An 11,067-nucleotide genomic window follows, 5' to 3' on the forward strand; every position below is an offset into this window, starting at 1 on the left:
AAGACTAGCTAATCTCAATCCAAATGTCCTAATCAACTCACTAAGTGAATTAGCAAGAGATTAGAGTTAATGGAAACAATACTAGCTAACAACTCTAGATCACCAACATGAGTTAGGTTTTCATGACTCAAGATTGCCTAATTACTCTTTGCAAGCCAAGAATGCTCAAAATCTACTCTAACATCCAACCAAGAATTTTGTCAAACACTTGGAAGGCATACAAGGAAAACATAATAAATGACAAGAAATATTAAAATCTACCAACTACAAATTACAAGGAGGCAAGATCAACAACTCAAATTCACAATAAAAGACTTCAAACAACAATTACATTAATAGAAAAATCCAAATCCAACAAGTGTTCATCAATCCTAAACAAAGAGGTATGAAAAGAAAAGTTAACAAGAGGGAACAAGAAGATTACATTACTAGAGCATGAAAATATAGAAGAAACAAGATGAAAGCAAGGAATTGAACATGGATATATGATGCAATTAATCCTAGGAACCCTAATTCTAGAGAGAAGAGAGAGCTTCTCTCTCTAAAAACTAAGCTACATGATGCAAAAACTTCAAACAATTGCTCCCCCCTTTGCCCAAGCTTGAATTCTGCATGAAATAGCATCAGAAATGAGTTGGATTGGGCCCAAAATGCTCTACAAATCGCTGGCCACGAGTTGCTTTTAGTAAATCATGTGCACCAATCGGCGCGCACGCGTACAGTGCACGTGCGCGACCCTAGACATCAGGAAACTATGGCAAATTTTATATCATTTTGAAGCCTCGGATGTTAACTTTCCAACACAACTAGAACTGTCTCATTTGGACCTTTGTAGCTCAAGTTATGGTCGATTGAGTGCGAAGAGGTCAGGCTTGACAGCTTTGCAGCTCCTCCATTTTTTCATGAGTTCTCCCACTTTGCATGCTTTTTTCCTCACTTCTTCCTTCCAATACTTGCCTTATGAACCTGAAATCACTCAACAAACATATCAAGGCATCAAATGGAATTAAAGTGAATTAAAATTACTAATTTAAGGGCCTAAAAAGCATGTTTTTACACTTAAGCACAATTCAAGGAAAAATTACAAAATCATGCTATTTCATTGAATAAATATGGGAAAAGATGATAAAATCCCCCAAATTAAGCACAAGATAAACCATAAAATTGGGGTTTATCAAATCTTCCCACACTTAAACTAAGCATGTCCTCATGCTAAAATCAAGAAATAAGCAAAGGGTATCAACATTTATTCAATGCAAACAAACTAAATGCAATCTATCTATATGCAATCTATCTACATGAATGCATCCACTTGGTCAAAAAAAGTCAACTTCCAAGAAAACATATTTAAGTACAAGGGCTAAAGCCATAGCACTCAAATCAAACCCACAATTGAATTGAATTATTAAAAAGATTTTACAAACTTGCAAGAAAAGAGATGATCATGGGTGGCAACATGTAATTGAGCAATTGAACCCTCACCGGATGTGTATCCGCTCTAGTCGCTCAAGTGTATGGGGTTGATTCACTCAATTCTCCCCTAATCATACTTTCCAAGATTTTTTTTTCATCTAACAATCAACAATTAATTCATGCATGCATACAAATATCATGAGGGCTTTCCCATAGGTTATAATGGGGCTAGGGTCAAGGTAGGATGCATATGGTCAAGTGAGCTAGAGATTTGAATCTTTGATCAACTTAAACTTCCCACCTAACCTATGACAACCTATACAATTCGAAACAAACCTAGCTATCCATTCTTCACTTTTTCACACACTCATGCATTCCCTTTTGATCACCATACATATGCATTGATTATTATTGAACTTCACTTTGGGCATTTTGTCCCCTTTTTATTGCAATTCTCTGTCTTTCTTTTTCTTTTTCTATTATTTATTTTTTTATTTTTATTTTTTTTCAAACTAAAATATATACAAGAACATCAATGCATATGGTTTACACATGATTAATACATGAGTATGTACCAAATTCCCATGATTTTTTAACAAAAACATAAACACACTTTTATCTCTACCCACTGTTCCCGACTTCTGATGCCAGGGCATCTTGGCCAGTTTCACTGACCTTTTCTTTACTGTTTTTAGGGTAGTTTCATGCATTTCTTTAGGAAATAAGCTAGTTTTAGGTGGATATTCACCTACACCTTGATTCAAGCATACATTGTGCATTTTACATTATTTCATGAGGATTTTGCATGAATTTAGTGACAAATTGTATGCTACATTACCCATGACTTGGACTAGAACTTTGATGCACTCTGTTGCTTGATTTCAGGACCAAAGGAAGCAAGGAAAGGGAGGTAACTTGCAAGGTTAATGAGAAAAGTGATTGCCAATAACACTCTCAAAGCCATCATTGCCCACGTTAAGAGTCACGTTAACTAAATTAACGTGAACTCTACCGTGGAGAAGGGAAGTTGAGCCAATGTTACTGACACTTAACATTGTCACTAACGTTGGCAAACACTCATGAATGACCACGTTAGAGCCCACGTTAACCTAGTTAACGTGGCCTCTAACGTTAAAGGGGAGAAGAGAAGCCAACGTTAGTGACACTCAACATTGTCACTAACGTTGGCCTAAGGATGCAACATACCACGTTAACTCCCACGTTAACTTGGTTAACGTGGGAGCTAACGTAAGAGGTGAGAGTTGTCGACAACGTTAGTGACACTCAACATAGTCACTAACGTTGGAAGCAACCACACAACCCCCCAAGGAGCCACGTTAACTTCCACGTTAACTTAGTTAACGTGGAAGCTAACGATGAGGAATGAATGATGAGCCAACGTTAGTGACACTCAACATTGTCACTAACGTTGGGATGGCTAAGAATGACCACGTTAGAAGCCACGTTAACCTAGTTAACGTGGACTCTAATGTGAGATCTAGGGGCACATTGGAACGTTAGTGACAATGTTGAGTGTCACTAACGTTCTCGAAGGTTGGCAAGGCCACGTTAGAAGCCATGTTAACCTAGTTAACGTGGGCTCTAACGTGAGGCAAAAGGGGTACATTGGAACGTTAGTGAAAATGTTAAGTGTCACTAACGTTCTCGAATTTATACTTTCACTAGATGTTAACACCCCTAACGCCTTGAGCTAAAGTCTCTGCCCACTTAACACTTTCTCTCTGCAAGTAAAGCCAAGCCCAAATGAAGAAAAGAACTGCTTCAAACTCAAGATCCAAGGGCCCAAGACTTGAAGAGCCAACTAGAAGCTGAGAGAAATAGTATATATAGGAGTAGCTTTGAATTGTTAAGGAGTTCTGGAGGCTAGAAAGAAAAACTACTCTCTGTATTTTACTTTCTCTGCATTTTCTAGTTCTATGATGTATTCTCCATCTTTATTTTCATTTTCAAGAGCTATGAATAATTAAACCCCTTTCATTGGGTTAGGGAGCTCTGTTGTAATTTGATGGATCAATACTAATTTTCTTTATTCTTCTTCTATCTTTTCTCTTGATTTTACTTGAAAGCTTTCGATCTTCATCCAATTGAGTAGTTATCTTGGAAGAGAAGCTATTCAAACTTAGATCTCTTTTGAACCTTGAAAGAAGAATGAAGAGATCAAGCTAGAAATACTTTCTCATGCTGGACCAAATTGGGTTTGGATGGGTATGTGACTATAACCCTCTTAATACTTGATTTGGGAAATGCATGTGGTATAATCAGTGACCATACTTCATCTCTTCTCATGAGCAATTGACCAAGGAATTGGCTATTGATCAAGATTTGAGAGATTGAATTGTAAGAAATTGTAATTCAATCACTTAAGATTGCCAAGGAGATCAATGAGTGCATTGATTGAGGAAGAGATGAAAATGAACTTGATCCGGAGAATTGCAACATCTCCTATGCCCAATGAACTCCCCATCTCTGATCTTACCCATTCTCTTTAATTTCTGCCATTTACTTTTATGAGCAAATCCCCCATTCCCATTTACAATTCTACAATTTATTTTCAGTCATTTACTTCCAGTCCTTTAATTCTAGCATTTACTTTTCTGTTATTTACATTCCCACCATTTTATTTTCTGCAACTCTCAACCCAAATTCTGGATTCGCTCAACTAGAACATTCTTCTAATTAAAGTTGCTAGATCAATCAATCCCTGTGGGATTCGACCTCACTCTATTGTGAGTTTTTACTTGACGACAAATTTGGTACACTTGCCGAAGGGAGATTTGTTGTGAGACAAGTTTTCCGTGCATCAAGTTTATGGCGCCGTTGCCGGGGATTGATTGTGCATCAACAATGATTAGATTAGAGGATAACTAGATTGAGCATTTTATTTTTGTTTGATTTAAATTTCCGTTTGAGTCATTTACTTTCTATTTTAGTTAAACTTCTTTCCTTCCCCTTATACTCTTTTGTTTTTCTTTGTTATTTTCAATTCTGTCTGCTGACCCACTAACTGTTTGATATATTGCATCACCCACAACTAACAGTAATTCTGACACAAGTACTTTCTGCACCTATCTTTTCTTGCTTGCACTTGTTGGTTGTATGACAGGGAGAAGAAGCGGGGCTTCAACTTCCTTCAATTCTGAACCTGAGAGGACCTTCCTTAGATTAAGGAGGGAGGCAAGAGGAAAGAAAGTAGTTGGTGCTGAGGAAGAGGAGGAATTCTTTGAACCAAACATGGAAGACAACATGGAAAATCATCATGAAGAAGAAGATCACAACCATGGGGGAGGAGGTAGAGCAAATCATGCTGGGGAGGATAGAAGAGTTTTGGGCTCTTACATCAATCTAAACCCAGGCAATTGTGGAAGTAGCATCCAAAAGCCAACAATCCATGCCAACAACTTTGAACTTAAACCACAGCTCATCACCCTTGTTCAGAACAACTGTTCGTTTGGAGGAGGTGTTCAAGAAGACCCCAATCAACATTTGACCACCTTCCTGAGAATATGTGACACAATGAAGTCTAATGGTGTTCATCCTGACACCTATAGACTGCTCCTGTTTCCATTCTCACTTAGGGACAAAGCAGCCAAGTGGCTGAAATCTTTCCCAAGGGAAAGCTTGACAACTTGGGAGGATATGGTGAACAAATTCTTAGTAAGATTTTACCCTCCTCAATGAACCAATAGGCTGAGAGCTGAGGTCCAAACTTTTAAGCAACAAGATGGTGAGACTCTATATGAAGCATGGGAGAGGTTCAAGGACTTAACAAGGAGGTGTCCACCTGACATGTTCAACGAATGGGTGCAGCTGCACATTTTCTATGAAGGGCTCTCTTATGAGTCAAAGAAAGCCGTAGACCATTCATCCGGAGGATCCTTGAACAAGAAGAAGACTATTGAGGAAGCCATAGATGTTATTGAGACAGTAGCAGAGAACGACTACTTCTATGCTTCCGAAAGAGGAAACACAAGAGGAGTAATGGAGCTAAACAATGTAGATGCTCTGTTGGCCCAAAACAAGCTCATTACCCAGCAACTGGCTGACCTCACCAAGAAGATGGAGAGGAACCAAGTAGCAGCAATCTCTACTTCATCAACAACCCAAGAAGGAGTGAATGAAGAAGCAGAGGGCAGTCAGGAGCAAGCCAACTACATTGGGAATTCACCAAGGAAAAACTATGATCCATACTCCAAGACCTACAACCCTGGATGGAGAAACCACCCGAATTTTGGGTGGGGAAGTGAGCAAGATCAAAACCAAGACCAGAGACGTTACAACTCCAACAACAATGCAGCTCATCAGCAGTTCACACAGAGGACATCTCAACACCCCCACAACAACACTTCTCGACACGCTTATCAAAACCAAAATGGCACATCTGCTCCAGATCACTCATCAATTGATGACAAGCTCTCTAAGATTGAGGCCTTACTTGAAGGAATATGCTAAGAGATTCAAGAAAATAAGGTGTTCAAAGAGGAGGTGCGAGCCAATATTAAGAACCAGGGAGAGACCATTAGGAAGCTGGAATTCCAGGTGGGATATTTAGCTGAGAAGATTCCCAAACCTACTGATAGCTTCCCAAGTGACACAGAGAAAAACCCCAAAGGAGAAGCAAAGAAAGTAAGATGGGAAGATTGCAAAATGGTCACTACAAGTGATCAAGAGACTGAAGACAAGCAAAACACATTGTTCGAACAACCTGAAGACAACTCAACAAAGGAGGAGGATAAAGATCACCAAGAACCAGAAATCTCACAACAAGAGCTGCTGAAGCTCTATTCACCCTTCCCTCAACTGCTCAATGGTGCTGTGGGAAAAAGAATATACTCAAGGTTCCTAGATTTGTTTGCATCTCTGCATGTGAACATACCATTCATCAAGGCAATTCAACAAATGCCTGCATTCATCAAATATATGAAGGAATTTCTTTCCAGGAAAAGCTCACTCAAAGGAGGCCAGACTATAGTGATGAACAAGGAATATAGTGCCCTTATTCAACCTGAGTTGCCTACAAAAAGAAGAGACCCAGGGAGTTTTCATATCCCTTGTGCCATAGGTAAAGCTATGTTCGATAGAGCACTATGTGATTTGGGGGCCAGCATCAACTTACTGCCCTTATCCCTAGCGAAGAGGCTGCAGATCAATGAGATAATGCCCACAGATGTAATCATCAGACTGGCTGACAAAACTCAAAAGCAAGCAATAGGAGTGGTGGAAAATGTTTTGCTAAAGGTTGGGAAATACTTTCTCCCAACAGACTTTGTCATCCTGGACATGGAAGAGAGTCACACTCATCCAATCATATTGGGAAGACCATTCCTAGCTACGGCCAGAGCACTTATCGATGTAGAGAAAGGGGAGCTAATATTGAGAATCCATGATGAACGACTCAGCTTCAATGTTTTCAAACTCTCACAAGAAATAGATCAAGAGGACAAGGAAACAAGCACTGAAGCACAGCCAGTTCATTCTGAGATCCCCTTAATAGATAAACAAGGAAAACAGCAATTGCCACAGCTCAAGGAAAAGTTGGAGGAACCTAAACCTCTAGAGACAGGTGAAGACAGCACCACAACTCCTTTAGAAAAAGAGGTCACCAAGGGGAAGGCAACCTCAAAAGAAACAAAGAAGAAGGTACCAAGGAGGTGGAGGAACAAGAAAATCCCTACGGAATACTTCTCTCCAGGGGATAGAGTTGTCTCAGCTTACTTCCCAGATATTCCCCCTAATCTCCCTACTGTACCATCTCAGTTACCCAAGGTCTTCACTATCAACAGAGTCCTTTTCCTGGAACATGTGAAGATCATTGATCCAACCAATGGATATAAATCCACAGCAAGAGGGGAGGACTTTAAGCACTACCAACCACCCTGATGAAGGAAAAACGTCAAGCTAGTGACGCTAAAGAAGCGCTTCATGGGAGGCAACCCATGTTTTATATGCTTTCAGAAGATAGTGAATAAGTCAATATTTATGAATTTCAATCCAAACTTGACAAACAATTGGTGAAAACCTTCTTGTGCAGAATATAGTGAGGAACAAGTTTGGTGTTCAAAGCAAACCAAGATGCATGCTAGTCTTGGGAGCTTTGAACACGACACCTCCATCACAGTGCTCCAAACTAAGTTTGGTGTCACCCCATGGTGCCACCAAAATGCATATAAGGACCCACCAATAGTTAGTTAGTTAGTTGGAATTCATAAATAAACAATCAAATCTTTTGTTCCCTTTTATTAATATTAGCCGTAAAGTTCATATGGTCATTTTAATATCTTTTCTTACTTTTCTTATTTTAAATCTTTATAGGAAAAGAAAAGAAGCATAAAAAGGGATTGATTGGACAATTAAATGGGGGATATTTCGCCACTTAATGAAGAGCACTACACATATGTCTCAAGAGGGAACGCATGGGGAAACGTTGCCATGCAACATTGGAGAAGGAAGACCCTTGAAGACCGAACCAATCACTCTCATTAAGTAATGATCCTTGTGCTTCCTTCATACACAACCCCAACCGTCCATCAAGCAACAATCCTTGCAATCCACACCTTCCATCCACTCATGATCTCCCTATATAAGTGAGCTCTAGTACATGCTCATTCCTCACATTCAAATTCCCACTCCCACACTTCATACTTTAGGCTTGCTCAATCCCCTTCATCACACTCTATCATAGCCAACCTATTCCTCATCTATTCGTATCATCCAACCCCCCTTTTCAAAACAGCAACTCAATCCATGGCATCATCAAGCTCAAAGAGGCAAAAGAGGAAGGAACCCATGGAGAGTGCCCCTTTCGATGAGAAGAGATTCAAAACGGCCTTTCATGAACATGAATTCGAGCGGATAAGGGCCAGAAAGATATTGCCAGAGTTAATCTTCCAAATCAATGCAAATGAGTCACCACAAATTCTAGAGAAAATCGAACAGAGGAGGTGGTAATTGCTCACAAGTCCAGAGGGGAAGATCAATGGAAACCTCATCAAGGAATTTTATGCAAATGTAGTAAGAGAAGATAAAACCAAGGGCCCAACCTTCAAAAGTTATATGAGAGAAAAGGAGGTGGACTTCAGCCCAAATGCCATAACAAGAGTTTTTCACCTGAAATCACCTCATTTTGATGAGGACAGTTATCAGGCAAGGATAAGTAGAAGCCCTGATAATGATGAGCTCTTAGAGATAGTGTCAGACATCTGTGTTATAGCAGCTGACTGGGAGAGGTACACAGATGGAAGACCCAAGTTCATCAAAAGGGGAGACCTGAGCCCTGAAGCCAAGGGGTGGTTTGAACTCGTAAGGAGGTCTATTCTACCCGCTGCAAATAATTCAGAGGTAAACATCAATCGAGCTACTATGGTGAATTGCTTAATACAGGTTGGGGAAATCAATGTGAATGAGCTCATCGCCGAGGGGATTCAAGATTCGGCCGAAAAGGTTGATTCAGGTGCTAGGCTTTGGTACCCCAGCACCATTCTCTGCTTATGCAACAAGGCCAAGGTGGTATTTGAGGACAGCAACCCAGACTGGGTGAACCCAGGGAGGCCAGTTACACTTGAGCGATTGGTCTATACTACACCTGCTCAGCAACAAAGAAGGCCACAAATAGGGAAACCAAAAGCAAAAGAAAGAGTTCACCAAGAGGAACCTCATCAGGAAGAATACCAGCAGGAAGAGCACCATGACCCAGCCAACTTGAATATGAATTACCTTCTAAGAGCCATTGAATATTTGGGACAGAGACATATAGAAGGACAAGAGCAAATACTGAACCTTCAATCCAACTGGCTGAGCCAACAGGAAGCATGGCAAAAACAACAAACAGAGCAGCAGCAGGAACACTACTCCCAGCTCACTCAAGCCATCAACCAAGTGAATGAGAGGCAAGAGCTTCAAGAGAAGCACTTGCAAGAGCTCAACCAGCGACAATTAGCCCAAATGAAAACTTTCAATGAGTTCAGTGTACTCAATGAAAGAAGGCAACTACATAGGGAGGAGTTCTATGTGAACACTCAAGCCAAGTTGAATTACATGTCTAATCATTTGCGTCATCTCCACTATGCTATTCCAACATATGATGAGGTCCAAAAAGAATTGGTAGAGCAAGAAGAAGGGAAGGTGAAACAGCAGAAAGAAGCACTAAAGAAGAAGATGGAAAATACTGGCTTCTGGAAGAAGCTGCTTGGAAAAGGCAAAGGAAGTGGAAGTACGAGCACTCAAGAGAGACACAATGAGGATAAGCAGGGATGGGAGCATGGACATCCACATGAATGAAAGGTGGTGGAGTTCTTTTTGGTCCATATTTTCTATGCTTTAAATAAGGAAGATCTTGTGTGAAATAGAACTTGCTTCCATGTTATGTTTAAATGTTTTTTTCAATTCTGTCTTTTAAGTCTTTGGTATTGAAGAAGGTCTCTATGTGCACTAGTCTTTATGTCACTACATCTTCCTTAACTTACTTGTATGCTTGTCCCTTTAAATCAAATAAAAAGAGAATGATTGTTTTCAAAAGACCAGAGTAGAGTTCATAATGTGGAAGTGCATTCATGAATCTTTGGGGTAGTCATAAGTTAGCTAAGTTGGTTCAACCACAAGGCTAGGAGGACAACTATCTATCCTGAATACTTGACTTTGGATATACTCATGAGACTAAGTTAATAACAAGATCCTAATAAGAGAAAAGGGAAAGAACAATGGAAGTGAAAAACAAAAGAAAAAGAGTAAGCAATAAGGCTAGGAACCAATGGTTTGGACCTTGAGACAAGTGTCTGTGGTGCTCCTGTGTGAGGGATCTACTTGGATGAATAAGCTCTCAGGGGTGCTTTATCACTTGGTAACTTGGGTTAACTAACCCGGGATTATCAGCTGAAAGTCCATTATCAAGAGTAACCCTCACCACAGAGCATTTAGTAACCCAAAGAGGTGCTGGACACCAAGGTCTCAAGAAAAGAAAATAAATAAACTATATGCCTGTGGTGTGTATGTATGGGGGAGAGACTTGAGGGAGTAAGTCCTTAGGGGTGCTTCAACACCTAGCACCTTGAACCAACTGGTTCGGGAGTGTTGGCTGAAAGCTTATCTTAAAGAGTTGCCCCCTTACAGAGCACTTAGCCTAAATAACACAAATAACCCTTGAAATAACAATAAAAGGATTAGTGAATAAAAGTCTCATGGGATATAAACAAAGTAAGTGTTTAGGGATATGATAAAAGTCTGAAAGCCAGGAATGGAATGAATCTAAGTTGCTATGCATGAAACCACCATAAAATCAGTAATATGACTTCCACAAGAATGACTCATTCCTCTGGATATTCCATTCATCATTCTCGTGTTCCAGTACTTGCTTAGGGACAAGCAAGCTTTAAGTTTGGTGTTGTGATGCCAGGGCATCTTGGCCAGTTTCACTGACCTTTTCTTTACTGTTTTTAGGGTAGTTTCATGCATTTCTTTAGGAAATAAGCTAGTTTTGGGTGGATATTCACCTACACCTTGATTCAAGCATACATTGTGCATTTTACATTATTTCATGAGGATTTTGCATGAATTTAGTGACAAATTGTATGCTGCATTACCCATGACTTGGACTAGAACTTTGATGCACTCTGTTGCTTGATTTCAGGACCAAAGGAAGCA

General features: G+C 40.0%; 1 non-coding gene across 1 annotated transcript; it reads right to left on the bottom strand.

Moving 5' to 3' along the window:
* Positions 1 to 5,118: 5,118 nt before the first annotated feature.
* LOC148554054 (small nucleolar RNA R71) lies at positions 5,119 to 5,222 on the bottom strand. Its single transcript, XR_015892519.1, has one exon. It is a non-coding gene; the product is annotated as a small nucleolar RNA R71 (small nucleolar RNA).
* Between the last annotated feature and the right edge of the window lie 5,845 nt (positions 5,223 to 11,067).

The sequence above is a fragment of the Arachis ipaensis genome, chromosome B7 (assembly GCF_059453495.1).
Source record: "Arachis ipaensis isolate K30076 ecotype BB chromosome B7, ASM5945349v1, whole genome shotgun sequence".
Lineage (NCBI taxonomy): Eukaryota > Viridiplantae > Streptophyta > Magnoliopsida > Fabales > Fabaceae > Arachis > Arachis ipaensis.